The sequence below is a fragment of the Meriones unguiculatus genome, chromosome 17 (genome assembly GCF_030254825.1).
Source record: "Meriones unguiculatus strain TT.TT164.6M chromosome 17, Bangor_MerUng_6.1, whole genome shotgun sequence".
Classification (NCBI taxonomy): domain Eukaryota; kingdom Metazoa; phylum Chordata; class Mammalia; order Rodentia; family Muridae; genus Meriones; species Meriones unguiculatus.
In genome coordinates, this window is record NC_083364.1 from 68,210,490 (window position 1) to 68,222,773 (window position 12,284).

General features: G+C 36.3%; 1 protein-coding gene across 2 annotated transcripts in view; it reads right to left on the bottom strand.

The window, feature by feature from the left end:
* Cadm2 (cell adhesion molecule 2) overlaps positions 1-12,284 on the bottom strand; it is a 766,465-nt gene that overhangs the window by 97,473 nt on the left and 656,708 nt on the right. The window lies entirely within an intron of this gene.

Genomic DNA, 12,284 nt, shown 5'->3' on the forward strand with positions numbered 1-12,284 from the left:
TGCTGGCAAATGGTGGGAACTAGAAAAGATCATCCTGAGTGAGGTGACCCAGAAGCAGAAAGACACACGTGGTATATACTCACTCATAAGTGGATATTATTCATATAATATAGGAAAAACATACTAAAATCTATAGTCCTGAAGAAGCTAAACAACAAGGAGGACCCTAGCAAAGAGGATGAAACCTCAATCAGAAGGGCAAACAGGATAGACATTGGAAATAGAAGACAAGGGACAGGACAGGAGCCTTCCACAGGGGGCATCTGAAAGACTCTACTTATCAGGGTATGGAAGGAGATACTGAAACTCATAGCCAAACTTTGGGCAGAGTGTAGGAAACTTTATGGAAAAAAAGGGAGATAGAAAGACCTGGAGGATAGAGGACAGGAACTCCATAAGGAAACCTACAGAGCCAAAAAAAACCTGGGCCCAGTGGGGCCTACAGAGACCTATTCTCCAAGGACCACGCATGGAGAGGAACTAAACCTCCTGTTCAGAGGAAGCCCATAGGCTGCTCAGTTTCCAAGTGTGTTCCCTAATAAGGGGAGCGGGGGCTGTCTCTGACATGAACTATGTGGCTGGCTCTTTGATCACCTCCCCCTGGGGAGGGGAGAATGCAACCTTGCCAGGCCACAGAGGAAGACAATGCAACCAGTTCTGATGAGACCAGATAGGCTAGAGTCAGATCGAAGGGGAGGAGGACCTCCCCTACCAGTGGACTAGGGAGGGTATAGGGGGAGAAGAAAGAGGGTGGGTGGGACTGGGAAGAGATGAGGGAGGGGCCTAGAGCTGGGATACAATGTGAATAAAGGTAATAAATAAATATTTTAAAAAAGTAATGATTCTTCCTCAGATTTACTTGAAATGATATTTTTATAACACTGGCCCAGCACTCTGGCATGATGTGTATTGAAGTTACCCTTCACCCTCTTATGTTTACCACTGTTTCGACTCTCATAAAGAATTTGCTTAGAAGTATTTCTTTAAGAAAACTGATTGAGAGGACCAGGGAGATGTCTTCGCACATAGAGCACTTGCTATTCAACCCTGACAGTATGAATTTCATGCCTGGAAAGCATGGTAGAAAGGAAGTAAGTCTTGAACATTGCTCCTAACACATTACTGTGGGAGACTCACACAGATATTACATACATAAAGCATATTTAAATATTATACATATATAACATTTCATATATTTTTAATCTTTATAGAATATAGTTGGACACTATGACAGTTCTTCATCATTGATATCTATGACTGTGAGATGTGTTCTATATGAAATAACAGGTACTTTTCAATGTTTTCAGAATTGATAAATATGAAATATATGTATTTATTTCTGCCCAAGTCCCTGAGATTGTCCTTTTGAAGGCCTTTTAGTTAGAAGTACTGCTGAAGTAGTCTTTGACAGAAGTTTTGGTAATGTTCCTAAATTTATTGCAACTATTTGTATAATAAAAATTTCTTTTGTTTAAATCAAGCTCACCTATGACATGCTACAAACACATACTCTCCAAGGGTTCCTGGAGAGCTTCAGAAGAGGGCTGCTTTCTTACAGAGTAGAGACTTCCTATCTTCTCACCTTCCATGAGGAGACGGAAGTCAAAAGTTGAGTTGGTAACCAATGTCCAATGATGTGATCAGTCAGGCTTATAATATGTAACCTCCATGAAAACTCAAAGAACTGGTATCTTGTGGAAAACTGATTAGTGGAAAAACTGCTCTTAGAAGCCTGAATACTGTCACTTAATTAAATCGAGTTACCATCAATTTGTCTTCTAAATGTTTATATTTTTATCCTTAGAGAAATGCTTCTCTCACCCTAAATCAGAAAAACTTTTTCTTTTTTTTTTCCCCCAGTGAATGATAGTGGAGGCAGAGACTTCTTAAGATGCCCCATAATAAATGATGGATGAGTCTTAGGTCCCACAGAAAACCTCAGATAACATTACAAAAGAATGGGCAGGAAAAAAAAAAGTAAGACACTGAAAATGGGGAGAAGGACTGTAAAATGGCATCTTCTGGGGAAGACATAGCCATCACAGTCACAGGCACACAGCAGCACAGACACCTGCACGGGGTCTACACAGGAATGGAGGCACCAATGGAATACTGAAGAAGTGCTCTGATGTTCCTTACACCTCAATGCTGAACAATTTGTTTCATGTTAGTTTCAGAGAGAAAGTAGTCATTGCCTTTAGTTGAGCTCTGACTGATGACACTACCAGGGTGCAAAGGATAGTTCCAATCCAGTCTTACACACATAGCCCAGGTCAAATTGAATGCATCACAAAATGAAAGTTATGAATCTGGAAAGGGGATTGGTAAGAAATGAAGGAGAGTTAATGGAAATGGCAGAGAGATAAAAAGAGGGAGTGGATAAAAAGAGGTAGTATGATAGGCTATGTTATAAACATGTATGAAATTATAGAAGGACAATCACTAAATTATATATATATATATAAAATCAATAAATTATATATATACATATGTATATATGTACACAAATATATTTATGTACAAACAGGGAAGTTTTTCCCCCAGATCGAGGGCCTCTGGCTTGTTTTTATCCTCTAACTGTTCCCCTGTGCATCTCTTCATTTAGTTGCTCCTCTATACTCTTTGCAATACCCTTTGTAACAAAGAGAGAAGTAGAATGCTTCTCAGAGGCACTCCAGCAAATTAATTGAGCCCAGGGAGGGAGTCATGGCAATACTGGTTCATAGTGTGTTGATCAGAAGGATGGTTTACAGTCTGCTATGTGTAATTGGCCTAAGACAGAGTAGCGGTTTCCTGGGATTGAACCTTCCTGCTGTGGGATTTGACACTATCTCCAGCTACATGGAGTCAGAAGTGAAGTGAATTACAGGTTTCTTTGTGGATGTCCCTGGAAGGACTGACCGGCTGGCACATACATTTTTGTGAGCAGGGTGAAATATTGCCGTGCGTACGGTAAGCGCTTTGCTTTCTTCCTAGCTCTTCAGAAAAATAAAGCGCAGGAATCAATGAAATTTCACATGAATTATACCCATGGTATTTCTAAACTATGAAAAATGAAAAAACTAAACATATAGGATTATGGGAAAACACTATTTTCCCATAATTTTAATTTTAATAAGATATCTAAAAAAAAAGAAGCCAAATACTAATAAAACTTTACTTGTTCTATATATCCTACTTACACTACTTGCCATTAGAATTTAATAATTTGGATTTTGTAACACCCTGTATGATTTTATATGTGCATATCCCCAGCATCCCTTGGAAACAGTAAAACAGATCAAATAAAACTAATATTTGTATCACAACTAGAATAGTATACTTTGTGTTTTTCACAAAGCCATACAAAACCAACAATAAAAATGTGAAAAGTTTTTATTTGATGTCACTATGCTTTTGTAGTTCTTCTTAAATGAAGTACTTATAATAAAAAGGCAGTACTTCCTTGATGCACAAGTTGAGATTGGTAAACCCAGAATAAAACTGTTCATATACTCAGAATTAACACAAGTCTAAATTGTGATGACATTTTCCTAATTGGTTTAATATGTTCTCAATTACCTCTTAGGCACATGGTTCTATAAATACATAATTAAGTTTAGACATGTATTTTGAAATTGTGTAGAAACACAATGATGGAAAGAATGTGTTGAAATTTAGGTGTTCAGTCTATATTTGAATTCTTTTCTAAACAAAACAACTTTATTCTGTTGAATGTAGTAAATTAATAGACTATAAAAATGACAAAAATGAGCAAAGAAAAACAAAACAGAATATATAAAACAGAATAAAAAAATCTTTGCCCATGTGGTGACAGGAGACTGTGATTGAAGTCTGGATTACATCAAACTTAATTTTTCAGGATCCTACTCTGGGAGGTAAATCTTCAAAGTGATAAAAATGTTCACGTCACAAAATGTTTCGTGAAATGGAGGTTAGGGTTTATTCATAGATTATAAACAGCCTACACATGTTCCCGAGAGAACAGCAGAACTGATATGCCAGGAACCCGCTGTACAGTGAGAACATTAACATAGTCAAAACAGAATGGCTCCCACGTTTATGTTACAAGATTATTAGAATTTTGAGAGTACCAGTGTGAGACAAAATTTCTTTTTACTTTTGTCTATTCAATCTACAGTCTCATAAAGATGATTTTATAAGGGGGTATAAGTATGACATTTTCCAACAAGTTCTTCTAAGATGTTACGAAAATAAAAATAGTATCCAAGCATCTGAAAGATTCTTTCTCACATTTTAAAGTCTTAGAGCAATAGTTTGTAATCTTACCAGATTAAAAAAAAAAAAAAAGTTAGCTCACTACTTTCTTTTCTCATCATGATCACATTTTTAAATGATAATTTAATGAAAATTCTCTTTTTCCTTTCCTCCCTCTAAACACTTCTATATGCCCCTCCCTGCAGTAGAAGTTTTGGTTTCTTTAAAAACTCAGTTATGTCACGTAAAATGTTTTATTTTAATCTCAGTGCTATGTTGCTATGGCTGCCTTAGTTTATCCACAGAGCAGTGTTGTCTTGGCAGCTGGAATTAGTGGAATTCCGAGGGCTCTGTGAGCTCTGAGAGGGTGTAAGTATCAGAACAAGGAGAAAACAAACGACTGAGGGGGAAAAAAATAACGCTGAGGAGCTCCACAAGGAGAGCAGCAGAACCAAAAAATCTGTGCCCAGGGGACTTTTCTGAGATTGATACTCCAACCAAGGACCATGCATGGAGATAACCTGGAACCCTGAATGGATATAGCCCATGGCAGCTCAGTGTCCAAGTGAGCTCCATAGTAATGGGAACAGGGACTGTCTCTGACAGGAACTCAGTGACTGGCTCTTTGATCATTTTTCCCCGAGAGAGGAGCAGCCTTACCAGGCCACAGAGGAAAACAATGCAGCCAGTACTGATGAGGCCTGATGAACTAGGGTCATATGGAAGGGAAGGAAGACCTCCTTATCAGTACTTGGAGAGGGGCTTGGGAGAAGATGAGGGGGAAGGGGTTTGGGAGGGGATGAGAGAGGGGGTTACAGCAGGTATACAATGAGAATAAACTGTAATTTATAAAAATATAAATAAATTTTTAAAAAGTGAAAAAAAACACACCTCCCTAGTTTCCTTCAAATTCATGGCCTTCCCCCATGCCACTAATTGTTATAGAATGCATATATGTGTATATATAAACCTATTCCAGAACATAATCTGTTCAGTCTGTATAGTTTTACTTATAATTTATATAGCAATTTACTTATAATTTATATAATTTACTTGTATAATTTATATAACAATATATTTATTTAATTTACCAGAAAATTTAAATAGATTTTCAAAGATTATAGTTTTGCACTAGACAACTGACTAATTAATGTGCCCTTCACTGGGAAAGACCATCTCTCCCACTCCTAGCTTTTCTCACTTGCCTATAGTTCCTTGCCATGGGGGTTTTCCCTATCCACTTTGTCATATCCAGTGGTACCATCCTGTTCAGCTCCCATTTGTACAGTCATGATGATGAGGTTTTATGTGTGTAATATCTGAACTGTACGAATCTGAGAGGTTTTCAGCGACCTTTGGTATAAGTATCAGTTCTTCTAATCCTTCCACCTCTACGTGAAGATCTCCCTGCTGTACTCAGTACGCTCTGTGGACAGAAAAATTTCCTTGGACTTTGCCGTTTGCCTCTGCTTTAGGCATATGTTTTGGGAGAAGAATAAAGAATCAATAAGCAATTTAGCTACACAGTACTGAGTCACATGATTCAGGCCACCAAAAGTTTCCTCTACAGTTTTTATAGTTTGGAATTCTGTCCAGGCTGATTCTCTTTGCCAAAACTTACAAACTTCCCCGAGTACTGAAATTCTAAGTTACAGTCATATATGTTGGGATCTAACACTAAAATCCTTAGGAAATTTAAACATTTTTTTTCCTAGATGAAAAGCACTCAGTGTAATAGCATTTAAGGAAGCACCATGTTCTGGATCACAAGGGAAAAGAAAGACATTTAGGAACATTTATATCTGATGTTTCCTTGATGACAAAGCACAACCACAAGGCATGCCAACTGACTTCATGTCAGTTTATTGGGTTCCCTAGTGAGGGAAACAGGGACTGTCTCTGACATGAACTGATTGGCCTGCTCTTTGATCACCTCCCCCTGAGGGGGAAACAGCATTACCAGACCACAGAAGAAGACAATGCAGCCACTTCTGATGAGAGCTGATAGGCTAGGGTCAGATGGAAGGGGAGGAATACTTCCCCTATCAATGGCCTTGGAGAGGGGCAAGGAGGAGATGAGGAAGGGAGTGTGGGATTGGGAGCGAATGAGGGTGGGAGCTACAACTGGAATACTAAATGAAGAAACTGTAATTAATATAAAAAATAAAAATTTAATAAAAAATAAATAAAAGTGATATTTCCATGTGAAAACTATACTCCTTTGGTTAAATAAAAAGAAACAATTTAAATAAAAAAACAAAACAAAACAAAAAAGAAATCTTACAGTGAGTCAGTGGATTTGACTGAGGTTTTAATTGTCAGGGATGTTTTAAAACATATTTTCTCTTTACTATCTATAATATTTCCACAGGATATTAAAAAATGTCATTTTCATAAGGATATGATTCCATTTTATGAATTAAGCAAAATGTTCTAGATTATGAAATTATTTTATAAAGTCATGGGAAAATCTGTTACTAATGATATTAACTGTTTTTAGAAACCCTAATGAATATGAAAAGAATGTGAATTAAAAATAAGTTTGTAATTGATACATGAAGAAAATTTTTAATTTTTATATTTTCAAAAGAGAAAGAACCTGTGAGGACTGTTTCCTATACCTTTACCACTGAATAGACTAAGAGTGTTTCTTAAACTCAAGTGACAAATTTAAATGACAGAAAACAGGAGAGGGGGAAAAGAAAGAAGGAGAGAGACAAGACACAGAGAGAAGAGAAAGAATAAAAGATGAAGTTGTTTAGTATTTTAAAAATTTAATAACAAATCCAAAAATGTTGAAGACAAAATGGTTCTTTTTATCGCTAAAGTATGTAAAGGTTGGGTTAAGCCGTTTTGAAGTTCTTTCAAATCTTTCTCTCTTTATTATTATTATTATTTATTACAATTTATTCACTTTGTATCCCGGCTGTGGCCCCCTCCCTCATCTCCTTCCAATCCTACCCTCCCTCAACTCCCCCCATGCTCATCCCCAAGTCCACTAATGGCGGAGGTCCTCCTCCCCTTCCCTCTGACCCTAGCCTATCAGGTCTCAGCAGAACTGGTTGCATTGTCTTCCTCTGTGGCCTGGTAATGCTGCATTCCTCCTCCCCCGCAGGGGGAGGTGATGAGAGAGCCTGCCACTGAGTTCAGGCCCCTGCTCCCTTTACTAGGGAACTCACTTGGAGACTTGAGTCTATGGGCTGCATCTGAGGTCTTCTCCATGCATGGTCCTTTGTTGGGGTACCAGTCTGTGCCGGGCCCCGAGGGCCCATATGTTTTTTTTTTTTTCTTCTTCCCCTTCTTTCATAAAATTGCATACATTCTGCCCAAAGTTTGTCTATGAGCCTCAGCCTCAGCTTTGATATAACACGCCTGACTACGGATCAGAAGATTCTAGGTTCACCAAAACGATTCTTTAAAGGCTGAAACTTATTCAGAGAATCAGTTTGTACTTTTCATCTGTTGGAAGTTAAAGACGGTAGGGAGGGAAAGAAAAAAAAATATTTCAAAGCTGTTTCTCACGTTGATCATCTTAAATGTAAAACATTCATTCATTTGTTACTGATGTTCAAATATTCTACATGTATGCAAATTATTGTAAAATATTGCTCTGTATTTTGAGTAAATATCAAGGTTCATCTCTTTTTCAGATTTAACTACTATATTATTTAACGGTTAAAAAAGTTTTCCACGTGTCTTTTTTTAATTTAATTTTATTTTATTAATTACACTTTATTCACTTTGTATCCCCCCCATAAGCTCCTCACTCCTCCCCTCCTAGTCCCACCCTCCCTCCCCCTTCTTCACTCATGCCCCTCCCCAAGTGCACTGATAAGGGAGGTCCTCCTCTCCTTCCTTCTGATCTTAGTCTATCAGATCTCATCAGGAGTGGCTGCACTGCCATCTTCTGTGGCCTGGTAAGGTTGCTCCCCACTCAGGGGAAGGTGATCAAAGAGCAGGCTAATCAGATTATGTCAGAGGCAGTCCCTCTTCCCATTACTATGTAACCCACTTGGACACTAAACTGCCATGGGCTACATCTGTGCAGGGGTTCTAGGTTATCTCCATGCCTGGTACTTGGTTGGAGTATGAGTCTCTGGGAAGACCCCTGTGTTCAATCCACATGTCTTTTTTATGTTTACGTATATTTACGTGTGTAGGTACACATGTGCACAGGAAAGCCACACATGTACAGGTTTCCAACTTCAGTTTCCTCTCTCTGTAGTTGGACAACTTTTAAAAAATATTATTCTTGTTGTTTTTGCTCTTCTGTTATTGTTGTTTTTCCTGCTGATGTTCATGGTAGCGGTGGTATTGCTGTTAAGTGTACATGGAATATACAGGGCAAGTAAGTACGATGAATGTCTTGCAAACATATTAGAAGCAAAGACCGCTTCCTGGAGTTAGTTCTTCTGTTTTCTTTTTCCTTTCTACATTTGCATGGATTCCTGGCGTAAGTGGCAAGCACCTTTATCCACTGAGCCATCTCATCAGCTCCTCGTAATTTTTAGAGACAAGGTCTCTCACTAAACTTGAGATTGCCAATTATCTAGCAAGCCTCAGAAATTCTTATTTCTTTACCTCCCATGCCTTGGGAAACTATACACACACAAGTGCATTTTGCTTTTCTCCATAGTAATATGATCCAGATGTCGTGCTCAATCAAAATTCTCTTTATGATAGACAGAAAACTCTGAAAACAGAAAATAAGTTTATTCCCATCATGATATGAGTGTCAAGGGTTCTTCTACTTAGAACATTTCAAAGCCTAAGAACTCTGTTCTCATAATTTGAATTTTTAGTATAAATTAAAATAAAGGGAAAGAATGACAAGTTTGAAATAATAATAAAGGTAATGAACATTCTTAAATAACATCACCTCTAAATTTGTACATTCTATTCCTTTCTTAACTTGTTATAATTAGTCCTGAACTAGCTACATGGTAAGACCATGTCTCAAAAAATAAATAACGAAATAAAATAATAAAGGGTCACTGTGTGGCCAATAAAATCTAATGGTTCTTTGATTTCTTTGATAAGCACTCTCCTATTTTATTGTAGAAGGAATGCTTCTGGATTCTCTAGTCACTTCTGCTCCTATAGCATAGAGCAAACACATTCAAATATGACTCAGTAAGACCATGTTACTCTTCTTGCTGATCACTGTGTAATTTGGATTTTTTATATTTGAATTTTTTTATATATGAGCCACCGTTTTATGAAAGTGTTGTTCTGCTTAATCTTTCTATAAGTGTCATCCTCCCAAAGATTCTTATTGAAAAGCTCAACACTGAAAGCACCTACTTAAAATTCACCATTTTTTACTTCTACGTGGTAGAGCCAAGAACATCTTAAAACAGTTATAAATAAAGTCAGGTTGAACTTGCTTATACTTGATTACGGTAATAAAATCAAGAAGACTTAAGTAGTAAACAAGCTATAGCCTTTTATAATCAATCTCATCATACGGTACATGAGTCTTATTTTCTAAGACTATTCTTGTCTCTGAGTTCCAAGATTTATGGTTGAAATGGGAAATTACCTATATGCAAGTGGAAAGTACCCTTTAGAGGTTAGATCCTAATGGCATAATTTTAGAGTGACTGAGAAGTCCTGGCCCGTTTTCACTGATTGTTTTATTTACTGATGATTATTTTAAAGTACTGAGATATAAAGTAATCATACTTCGCATTGTATAACTAAAACCAATTTATGCCACAACAAACAGAAGATTATCCCGAGAAAAGATAAGATTCTATGATCCTAAAGGAAAGACAGAAATTGGTTCTGAAGTTAAATTATTCAAAGTTTGAAAAACGCTTAAACTATTCAAGTACAGATTTCTGATGGAGGAAAATATTAGCAAGGCCTTATCTACATTCACCATTTCTCACTTTGATAAGCATAGAATATTAATTTCTAATTACAAATTCAACAAGCCTTGAATCAATAGTCATTCCTTTATATGATATAACTAGCTATGTGTTTGAATTAAGCATAAACTCTCTTTGATATGTTTAGCAAGGATCATTTTTCAATAAGGAGTTTTCTCAGCTTGTTTAAAAATAAACATAATCTCCTAAATTTTTCCTCTGGAATATTTTTAAATTTTAATTTTTCCATCAAAATCTGTGATTTTGAATATTTCAGACCATGCCAGCTCTTCTCAAGCTGTGTAGAGTGTTGGGACAAAATGATTCCAGAGAACATATTTCAAGCATCAGAATGTGTTCTTGCTTTCAAAGCCATTCATTTCACAGCTAGGTAGAAATGATAGGCTTCTCTCTCCCTAAAAAACGTTAAGTCCATTGTTTCCAGTACTATGCAAAAGCGCTAATTAAATTTGTCACTCTGCTTCATTGTAATCACTTCACACTATTAACTTATTTTCTTCCATGGCTTGCTTCTTCTCTAATATTAAAACTGATGGTCTTGGGAAAGTAATAGTGAGATATAACTCAGCTATATGGTAGCTGGGAATTAAATGCTTTATGTCTGTAAAGACTGAAGATAATTGAATCTGAAACTTAAAACTTTGAAAGTATGTTTTAATCATTTCAATGAAATTCTTCTCAAAGGAATATACTTTTTGCATTATTAAACAGAACCTCCTTGTGGCACTGTTATTTTTTTTTCCTAGAACTAAAATTTCTTCAGTTGAAACATTTTTTATTTCTGTAATGAGTTAAAATGACAAAAATTTAACATTTTCATTCTGTGTTCCAACATTCTGACTGACTGTAAATATCAGGTTTAAATACAATGATTTTCAAATTATTTATGTTTTACATTAAAAAAAATTTGGAAAACACATCAGCAGGAAAAAGTCGCTCTACTTATGCCTTTAATTTTTCATTACTTGTCCATTTCCCCCATATTTATACTGTCTTTTCTTGCATATTATTTTCTGGGTTTGGTTTTATAAAGAAGGATCAAGTAAATTGATTTGATAACACAGTAATGAGCAGTGAAAGCAATCTGAGAAGCATTTCTAACATGTGGCAGTGCTCCTGCGTTATCAGGCACCTCTGTTGCTTCCCTGCCGCTCAGCTTATATTCTTCCTCTGCCGTCTCTGAGACCAGGTCACTCTGCAGTCTTTGCTTGCACTTTGAAGGGGTGTTATATTCTGCTGACCCCTAGTCAAGGCCATTGCTGCTCTAATCCTCTGCTTTTAAAAATGTACCTTCCTCTCTTCTTCATTTAGTACTTCAAGGTCCCGGATATGTCCAGCACACTACGTTTGGAGGAGTTGGATCTCTAAGCCCTTCCCAATCCTGGAACAATTCTGCCTACTATATTGGGGCTATTTGTAAATGTTCTTATTTCTGAGAACTTGGGGCAATATTTGCGTTTGATTCTTTTCTTGACTTGAAACATTAAGATGTCTGTCTTTAGGAACTGAGTTTGTATGTAGTATGTATATATGTGACCCAATACTCATGCAAGAAACTTTGTTTTACATGTTTTCATTGAATAATTTTTCCCCCTCTAGGACTCAAAATTTCTCTTATATAACAGATTAAAATCCCTATACTCTATAGAAATTTAGCATTAATTATGTTTATACATTTTGTTTCCTCATATACTTTTTGCAGAAGTGATAGTCAAAATATTTAACTGGCAGTGAATTATATAGTTCTTTGTAAATTATATTGGTGAGTTCTAGAGGAATAATAGCTCCAAGTATTATAGAAAAAAAAAAGGCTGAGAGAGAAAACAAAACATTGTATTGAGTAGAACTTTTAAAAGAACAAACTAGCTTATTTCTTAGCGGACAGTTGAAATGATTTCTGTTTTCTTTAACATACACATCAGGGTAAGAAGAATAAGTGTTATTTTTGTTTCTAGTATCTTGCTAAAATCACAACATGGATGATTATGTTACTACAAAAACACAAAGGAAATTTCTATACTAATATGTAGGTAAAAATAAAAAGTTATGTAATCTCACAGCTGATATATTCACACATGGCAGATACTTTAAACATAAGAGCAAAGAGGTAATCTTTTTGAGAGTCTCACCCATGAATGCTATGGTCTATTTTTTCCAGGATGGTGTCTTAAA